The following is a 9,189-nucleotide window of genomic DNA, read 5'->3' as shown; positions in this document are numbered from 1 at the left end:
AACCACATTATAATATTTGCTACTAATTTTTATAAATTACTAGTACCATTTAATTGGTCAGAGGAATACATAATTACCTAAATTAGAAAATTAGAAAATATACATAAAAATCCAATCTAGTGTGTTTTCACTTTTCATAATAGGAATTTCTGGTGAATTGCGTTTGAAGATAAATAAAAATAAAAAATACCTAAAATTGTTCAAATAAAAATATCGTCATATTTTATGATTAGTCACGTGGGTGTGAGCTGGACACTCCGACAATAGATATCCATGTAAAACTTGGAAGCTCGTGCAATTCAAATTACACAAATACCCTCAACTGAAATAGATTTCTTACGCAAAGGAATCGGAAATTACACAAATACCCTCAACGGAAAATGCATTTCTTAAGCCAAGGGGTAAACCGTAAGTCAACAAAATTTTATTGCAAGCTACATTTGCTATAAAAAGTGGCATAGAGTAGCACCAACTTTTTTAATATGTCCGGTCATTCAAATTGCAAGTTGGGGTTGCTTTTCAATATTCAATCTTAATTGTAAACTACAACAAAATACATTTTCACAAAAAATTCAATTAAACAAACTATAAACACGAACACGAACACGGCCCGCTACTCTCAGACACAAACAACGAACACGACACGAACCCATTAACGACACGAACCACTTCGGGTCAACACGACACGATAACAACACATACTATATACTAATACCAAGTGCTCCATTAGATTAAACTTAGTTTAAATTTTAATATAAATAATATTATTTCTTAACGTGTAACACGAACATGACACGAATTTTTCGTGTTGTTATCGTGTGGACACAATAAGAACACGAACTCAATAAACTTTGACACATACCTATTAATTTAGTGCGAGTTCGTGTCGTGTTATCGTGTCGTGCCAAAAATTGTCAGGCCTAAATCTTACCTCTTTTATGCTAAAGAGTGTATTAAGGTCTTTAAAAGAACATGTCTTTTAAAGAATATGTGGCCAATTTCTATATATACATTATTGCTTTTAGAGTAGACCAAATTAATGATAAACCTTTTATGTATCTCTTTTTTCATGTATGAAACTCCAATATACGTTTGGGCACGTACGTGCAAGAGTGTGTTAAAAATCCTTGTTTATTATTCAAAACTCTCTCCATCGCTTAATAAATGGTACACTTGAATAATGGCACGGGGTTTTAGAAGAAGTTCTTTTTGTGTTAGATAGAGAGAGAAAATAGTATATTTAAATTAATAGTAGAGAGTTTTTTTCAAAAAAATATTTTGTGGGATAAACTAAAAAGGAAAATGTGATACTCCCTCGGTCCCACAAAGATTGTCTCACTTTGACCGGACACGGGTTTTAAGAAATGTAATGAAAAGTGGGTTGAAAAAGTTAGTGGAACGTGAGTCCTACTTTTATATATTAGTTTTATAATAAAATGTGAGTATGAATGGGTTAGTGGAATATGAGGTCCACTATAAAAAATGGTAAAAACTAAAATGAGACAAATTTTATGGGACGGAAGAAAATGAAAAAATGATACTCCCTCCGTCCCCCAAAATTCGTCACCATTTGACCCGGCACACGTTTTAATAAATGTAATAGAAAGTGGGTTGAAAAAGTTGGTGGCATGTGGGTCCTACTTTTATATATTAGTTTTATAATAAAATGTGAGTGTGAATGAGTTAGTGGAATGTAGGGCCCACTACCAAAAATGGTAAAAGTGAAAGGTGAAAAATTTTTAGGGACGGACGAAAAAGGAAATAAGTGACAAATTTTCAGGGACGGATGGAGTACTATTTTTATAGGACGAAGGGAGATATCTATTATGGGACAAAGAAAGTACTAATTTGGCAATGATTGTACATCTTATATATATAAATAAATATATATATATATATATATATATATATATATATATATATATATATATATATATATATATATATATAGGGTAGTGTTAAAATCCTATATACCACTTAGATTTAAGTTCCGTTTTTATTGGGATCGTTGGATCTTGAGGATGAACGATCTAGATTTAATTCTTATAGTAGCATTCCGTAGTTCATTATTTAGTTTATTTCGTGCATTATGAGGGTGAATTAGTAATTATATGTGCTCAAATCTGGAGAAACCGAGGAGCCGAGATTTTAGCGGGATACACCCACTACTTTCCATGTACTCCACGCCTCATTCATCATCATCCTTAATTACTCCAGCTTCTCTCTCCATTTTTGACTTCTCAAATTCCAGCCAAACCCTAGCCGCCTCCACCACCGTTTTCGCCGATACAAGCTTAAATTCATCCGCTGTTACCTTCGATTTTCAGTCATCCGTTCTGTTCTGAACAATACTCCACCGCCACCATCACCGTTTTCGCCAATAAGAAGAGGTAGGGTTTTCGAATGTGTATGTACTAGTTTAATTTTCGAGTTGCAACAACCCTTTCTCCAAGTTTCGCCTGTAACACACCACAATTCAACTGCATACCACCGACCGGCCGTATTTGTTAATACAGTCTAATTCCCCTTTGTTTCGTTGGATTCCTTCGCAGTTCTTAAAATGACAAAAAGAGGACGACCAACAAATTCACAACAATCCCAGCAAGAGGGTGAGCCTTTGTTTTTCATTTGCAATTCGAATTGATGTTTATTTTTGGATTTTACTCCGACATGGTTTAACATAATTTTGCAATTCGAATTGATATTTTATTTGCAAAATATCTGCTTGTTCTGTACTTGTTAAAATCTCTTCATTATTTGCCAATGTTACTACATTATTTGAATATGTGAATGCATTATGGTCATTTCTGTTTTAAATTGTCAGATAACAAATGTAATATTAGTATACTCATTAATTCATATAATCTCTGCATTATGTTCAAATGTGATTGCATTATTTTACTATATCCTTGAATTATGTGTAATGCGGTTTTATACAGTAAAAGAGGAAAGGTATTTAGTGTTACATTCTGTGTATTAAAACTGTATATCAATGCATTATTTACCTATATGATTACATTATGAATGTTGTTGGTGTGGTTATAGATTGTGGAAGAGTAAATTGAAAATCTGCTTGTTCATTAATTTTTAAAATCTCTTCATTATTTGCCAATGTGTCTACATTATTTTAAAATGTGAATGAATTATGGTCATTTCTGTTTTATATTGTCAAATAACAAATCTAAAATTAATATATTCATTAATTCATATAATCTCTGCATTATGTTCATATGTGAATGCATTATTTTCATATATCCTTGAATTATGTGTAATTCTGTGTTATACAGTAAAAGCGGAAGGGTATTTAGTGATAGATTTTGTGTATTAAAACTGTATATCAATGCATTATTTTTCTATATGATTACATTATTAAAGTTGTTGGTGTGGTTATAGATTGTGAACGAGTACATTGAAAATCTGCTTGTTCATTACTTGTTAAAATTTCTTCATTATTTGCCAATATGACTACATTATTTGAATATGTGAATGCATTATGGTATATTATTTCATTATTTGGATTTGATAGTGCATTATGTAGCCTGTTTTTTTACATTACGTTTGATTTTGATATGCAGAGATGCAATTGTGTATGAGGACAACTAAAAACAAACGGTGCAGAGTGAGTTCCTTTCGTTGGAACCGTTCAAAGCTGTCAGCCCGGTCATTATAGACACTTGGTGCTCTTACTTGAATAACATGGAGAAGCTGAAGGCACCAGATAGTAGTTGTCATTATTTTGATTGTTGTAGGAAATACGAACTATCAACGGGCTGATGAGTACTTCAATGAGTTAACCGCACAGTTATTAGAGTAATTAAGTGTTATAGAATCCAATAACGAACAAAAATTCGATGCATGTATCAGTTTAAACGTTGTTATTATTGAGTGCGTACTACACTCTAACCCCTACACTTATTAAACCCTTAGGGGTAACAAGAAACGTGTAGCAAACATCGAAACACGCCACATCTTATTCGTATACATTGCAGTTCAAATATGGTGCATTATATAGTCAATAAAATCCATTACTCGTTAACATTCGGTGCATTATTCGTATCAGTTCGTTTCCATTCGGTGCATTATTCGTATCGGTTTAAACGTTGTTATTAATGAGTACGTACTATACCCTAGCCCCTAGGCTTATTAAACCCTAAGGGGAAACAAGAAACGTGTGCCAAATATCGAAACACGACACATCTTATACGTATACATTGCAGTTCACAAATGGTGCATTATATAGTCCACAATATCCATTACTCGTTACCATTCGGTGCATTATACGTTTATGTTTAAACATTGTTATTAATGAGTACGTACTATACCCTAGCCCCTAGGCTTATTAAACCCTTAGGGGAAACAAGAAACGTGTGTCAATCATCGAAACACGACACATCTTAATTGTATACATTGCAGTTCATATATGGTGCATTATATAATCAATAATATCCATTATTCGTAACCATTCGATGCATTATTAGTATCAGTTTAAACGTTGTTATTTATGTGTATGTACTATACCCTAGCCCCTAGACTTATTAAACCCTAAGGGGAAACAAGAAACGTGTGCCAAACATCGAAACACGACACATCTTATTCGTATACATTGCAGTTCACATATGGTCCATTATATAGCCAATAATATCCATTGTTCGTTATCATTCAGAGCATTATTTGTATGTTCATTACTTGACTGATTCTGAACATTATTTGGCTATTTGAATGCATTATTTATCTTGTTTTATGCATCACGTGGTTGCTGTTGTACGTACTAGACCCTAGCCCCTAGGCTTGTTAAACCCTTAGGGAAAACAAGGAACGTGCACCAAACATCGAAACACGGCACACCTTAAATGAAACGGGGCTGGATAAATGTTCATTACATATCACAAATAATGCATTACAGAAACTAAAACCACGCATTACACTACATAATATGTACATTATGTATATCTGTTTTAAAAAATGCCTACGCGCTATGCATGTGCAACCCCGAGGAATTACTGCAGCTCGTGTATTTGGACAACGTTTTTTAGACTTAGAACATACTACACCCTAGCCCCTAGGCTTGTTAAACCCTTAGGGAAAACAAGAAACGTGGGTAAAACATCGAATTACGGCACAACCTAAACTAGGGGCTAGGATAAATGTTCATTACATACCACAAACAATGTTCATTATAGAACCTAAACTAAACGGGTAAGGATAAATGTTCATTACATACCACAAATAATGCGTTACAGAAACTAAACTACGCATTATACTACACAATATGTACATTATGTATATCTGTTTTAAAATATACCCACGCGTTATGCATGTGCAACCCCAGACGAATTACTCCAGCTCGTGTATTTGGACAACATTTTTTAGACTTAGAACATACTACACCCTAGCCCCTAGGCTTGTCAAACCCTTAGGGCAAACAAGAAACGTTCGCCAAACAACGACACACGGCACAACTTAAATTATAATATTGTCAAGGAGTTGATCGAATATTTGTTTGTTCATTACTTGGTATAAGCTGTTCATTATTAGGCGATGTGATTACATTATTTGCCTATGTGCATGCATTATGTTCATTTCTGTTTTTAATTGTCAACAGCCAAATGGAATATTTGTTTATTCATTACCTCATATAATCTCTGCATTACGTTCATATGTTAATGAATTATTTTCATATATGCATGAATTGCCGTTGGTCATTGTTGAAATAGCTTATGCTCATTAAGTAAATGATTATGTTCATTAATGTGTATATTTGTATTCATTATATGTCATGTATCATGCATCATGTCAAAGTTTTTTTATATTGTCAAGGAGTTGATCGAATATTTGTTTGTTCATTACTCGGTATAAGCTCTTCATTATTAGTTGATGTGCTTACATTATTTGCCTATGTGCCTGCATTATGTTCGTTTCTGTTTTTATATGTCAACATGCCTCCTTCGAAGCTAAATATGGCTGAGATTAAAAATTAAACGAAATCTGCATAAAATAATATGAAAATCTGCACAAATACTTAGTGGGAAATCTGCATAAAATAATACGGCTAAAATTATGGAACATTCCATAACTAACTACAAATGTTAATCTCTATTATGCCCTTTAAACGTTTAAAATTTAAGAAATTAACTAATTATCTGTCAATGTTTTAACCATCCGATCACAACAAATCTACGGCTGAGATTAAAAAGGTGATTGGATTAATAGTGGAAAAAGGATTTGAATACAATCCTCTATATATATATATATATATATATATATATAAGTAGATAATTTTCTTTCTTCATGAGGTTTATTATGAGAGTGAATTGCATATTTCTTCATATGATATGAAACCTATCAATCAATACATTTGGATGCACATTGCATTCATATTAATTAAATCCCAATACCTATCAATGGAAAAAAACTGATGGATGCAATGAAGGTGAAGGAATACATGTATTTTGACAAATTTGAAGTGATGTTAACCAAAAGAATCCCAATATCTATGGATACAATCTATTAAATAATGAATAGCATTTTGGCGGCAAGTGAGTTAATGTCTCATTCTTAACGGGCTATTGCGTATCATGATTAAACTCACTTATGTGATGTTGGGCCGGAGTGTGGAGCTTTTTTTTTTCTGCAATGAATAGCGATATTGTAACAATTATGTCGGTTGCAAAATGTCGACCTGCCTCGCTAGATGACACGTGCATTACCAAATTTGTGAGTCCAATATAAAATGACATGGATTCCACATAATTTAAAATAAAATACAAACTTAATCATAATTTTCTAAATAATATAATGAACTCATTCGTCACACTGCCGTGTGGCGTTGCTGGTGGTATAAATAAGCCAGAATCCCCAAACACTTCAATGTAATTAGTAATCATACACTCATAATAATTAGTAGAAAAACAATTAAAGTTTTAACATTAAAATTTAAGATCAACATTATTCAAACTTAATACAATCTAATTTTGATTTAGCGTATCCAAACATATTCTAAATAAAAAAATTATATACTATGATATTATGATAAATTCTTTTGCCAATCTTTTCCTTATAACAATTCCTAACAACATTAAATAAAATTTATAATTAAAGTAGAAATATCCATAAAAATGTTACTACTAAACAAATCATAACACAAATACTTGACAAAACCATCATTTGCTAATCATTTAGTTAAATTTGAAAATACAACAAGTAACTATAAATGACTTCACATGCTCCATCAAATCGACCATTAAATAATTCTATTTATACTCACTCAGATTCATCCTATTGAAATTGGTAAAAGTGAGTAATCCGATCCCTTGTCACTATATTGAGATTTGAAATGAGTACTGAATGATTTTTTAATAAAATGAGAGAAGAAGTTGAGATGATTTTATAGAGAAAATAAGACCGTACATGAAAATCTACATGCATAAAAAGATGCAAGAGAGTAGAAACAATGAATACTCAGTTTTGTCCTTGGCAATGCTTATTGATATCGCAACTACTTTTCTTGGCTTATTCTACGATTGAAGTAAGAAAGGTCGTAAACATTTTTAATGCACATTTATTGTGTTTGGACTGAATTTACTAACATGATATGGCTCGGATGTTGAAACCCAATCTCCTCGTGTTTTTTTTCGTCCCATAACTATGAGAATTCTCCATTTCCTTACAACTCCATCTCATGTCTCCCAATTTTTTAACAATATAATTCTTCTTTAATTTGAAGTTGATGTTTTGTCTTTGGCGCGCAAGTAGCATGGGTCAAACTATCAATTCTGCAACAAATTACTTTTGATAAGTGATATATGTATATGGTTAAATCGAAATTACTTTTGTTGGGATGGACCAGTCCATCCAACAACTCTAACTAGGACTATATGATGCAAGAGTTCATCATTTCTAGACACAATAAGAATTGAGGCTCATGGGTATTGTAGCACAGCGTCATGAATGTCAACCTTCATCGCTGTTGGCCTTTTAATACCATTGATTCAATCAATATATCTAGGACATTTTGAGACATTGTAACTCTTATGATGTCTCATGAGTTAACACTTTCATTTCTTTTGTTTTCAATGACAATTATACATTACACTTATAATTTAAATTAAGAATTAGTTAGAGTTTGTTTATTACTTAAAACTTTTAAATTTGTAATTATTTCATTGTTAGATCAATATGAATTCAAATGTTTTTTTTTCTTTTACTTATTACTTACATTATTTTGTATTTTCACATTTTATTTTCATATTATTAATTCATTTGTATACAATTTCTGTCACGCCCGCATTTCCTAAGGATAGGAAGTACGGTGGACCGCGACTAGGGGAGGAATAAAGAAGCGGGGAAGAAAGGGGAGAACAGGAATATTTGACCCAAAAGCATTTATTAAAAAGAAGTTCACTTCAAACATTGTACTAAGAAGACATTTCTAAAGTTAATGTAAACAGAGTTAAATAAAAACAATGTATCGGATTACAAAGCAGCGGAAAAGACCAAAAGACAGATGATGCCGGGTATGACGACACGACACCATCCAAAAGACCAAGTAAAAACACTCATTTGGCTTTCACTGCTCAACATCCGTCATCCCCATCGCCGCTCAACCTGCACATTAAGAAAACAACATGCAGGGCTGAGTACTTATTGCACTCAGTGGACACACGCCAAAATCATAGTTTGTCATGCCACATCAGTGTAACCTTGGGGTTTTAAGTGTAAGAAAGTAACCCAAGTACACAAAATATATTTCATAAATTCGACTGCGCAGTCATTTTCAGATATTGCCACCCTTATTCCCACTATCATACACTATCTGATCCAACCATGACAAGGGGAGTGGCCACACCCCAGGTCAACTAGACCGGCCAACTTGCTCTCAGATGGCTCCCGGTCTCGTGTACACTAGCCTGAGGGTTCGCAGCCCAACAGACCCGAATTCGATTAAACATATGTGGTAAACCACTTCAGATAGGTTTCAAAACAAAACAATTGGCAAGACAAACAGTTCACCTCCATAAACATTTCCGGAACAAAGTCCGTATTTAAAGATAACCCACATAAAAGTAGGGTAGAAAAGCCCACCTCGATTGCTTAGCTTTTAAAACAGTTCCCTTCAACCACACTTTCCTCGAAAAAGATCACCCTTTTGAAAGATAAATAAATCATGATTAGAGTCAGGGTAGACGATGT

At 33.0% G+C, this 9,189-nt stretch overlaps 1 long non-coding RNA gene across 1 annotated transcript; it reads left to right on the top strand.

Annotated features, from left to right (window-relative positions):
• The first annotated feature begins 2,035 nt into the window (after positions 1 to 2,035).
• LOC121774116 lies at positions 2,036 to 3,811 on the top strand. The gene is made up of 3 exons (XR_006044925.1): positions 2,036 to 2,390; positions 2,553 to 2,609; positions 3,576 to 3,811. It is a non-coding gene; the product is annotated as an uncharacterized LOC121774116 (long non-coding RNA).
• Positions 3,812 to 9,189: the final 5,378 nt, after the last annotated feature.

This window comes from Salvia splendens, chromosome 17, assembly GCF_004379255.2.
Source record: "Salvia splendens isolate huo1 chromosome 17, SspV2, whole genome shotgun sequence".
NCBI classification, from domain to species: Eukaryota; Viridiplantae; Streptophyta; class Magnoliopsida; order Lamiales; family Lamiaceae; genus Salvia; species Salvia splendens.
The sequence above is the reverse complement of the archived record's forward strand: the minus strand, read 5'-3'. Positions and strand labels throughout refer to the sequence as shown.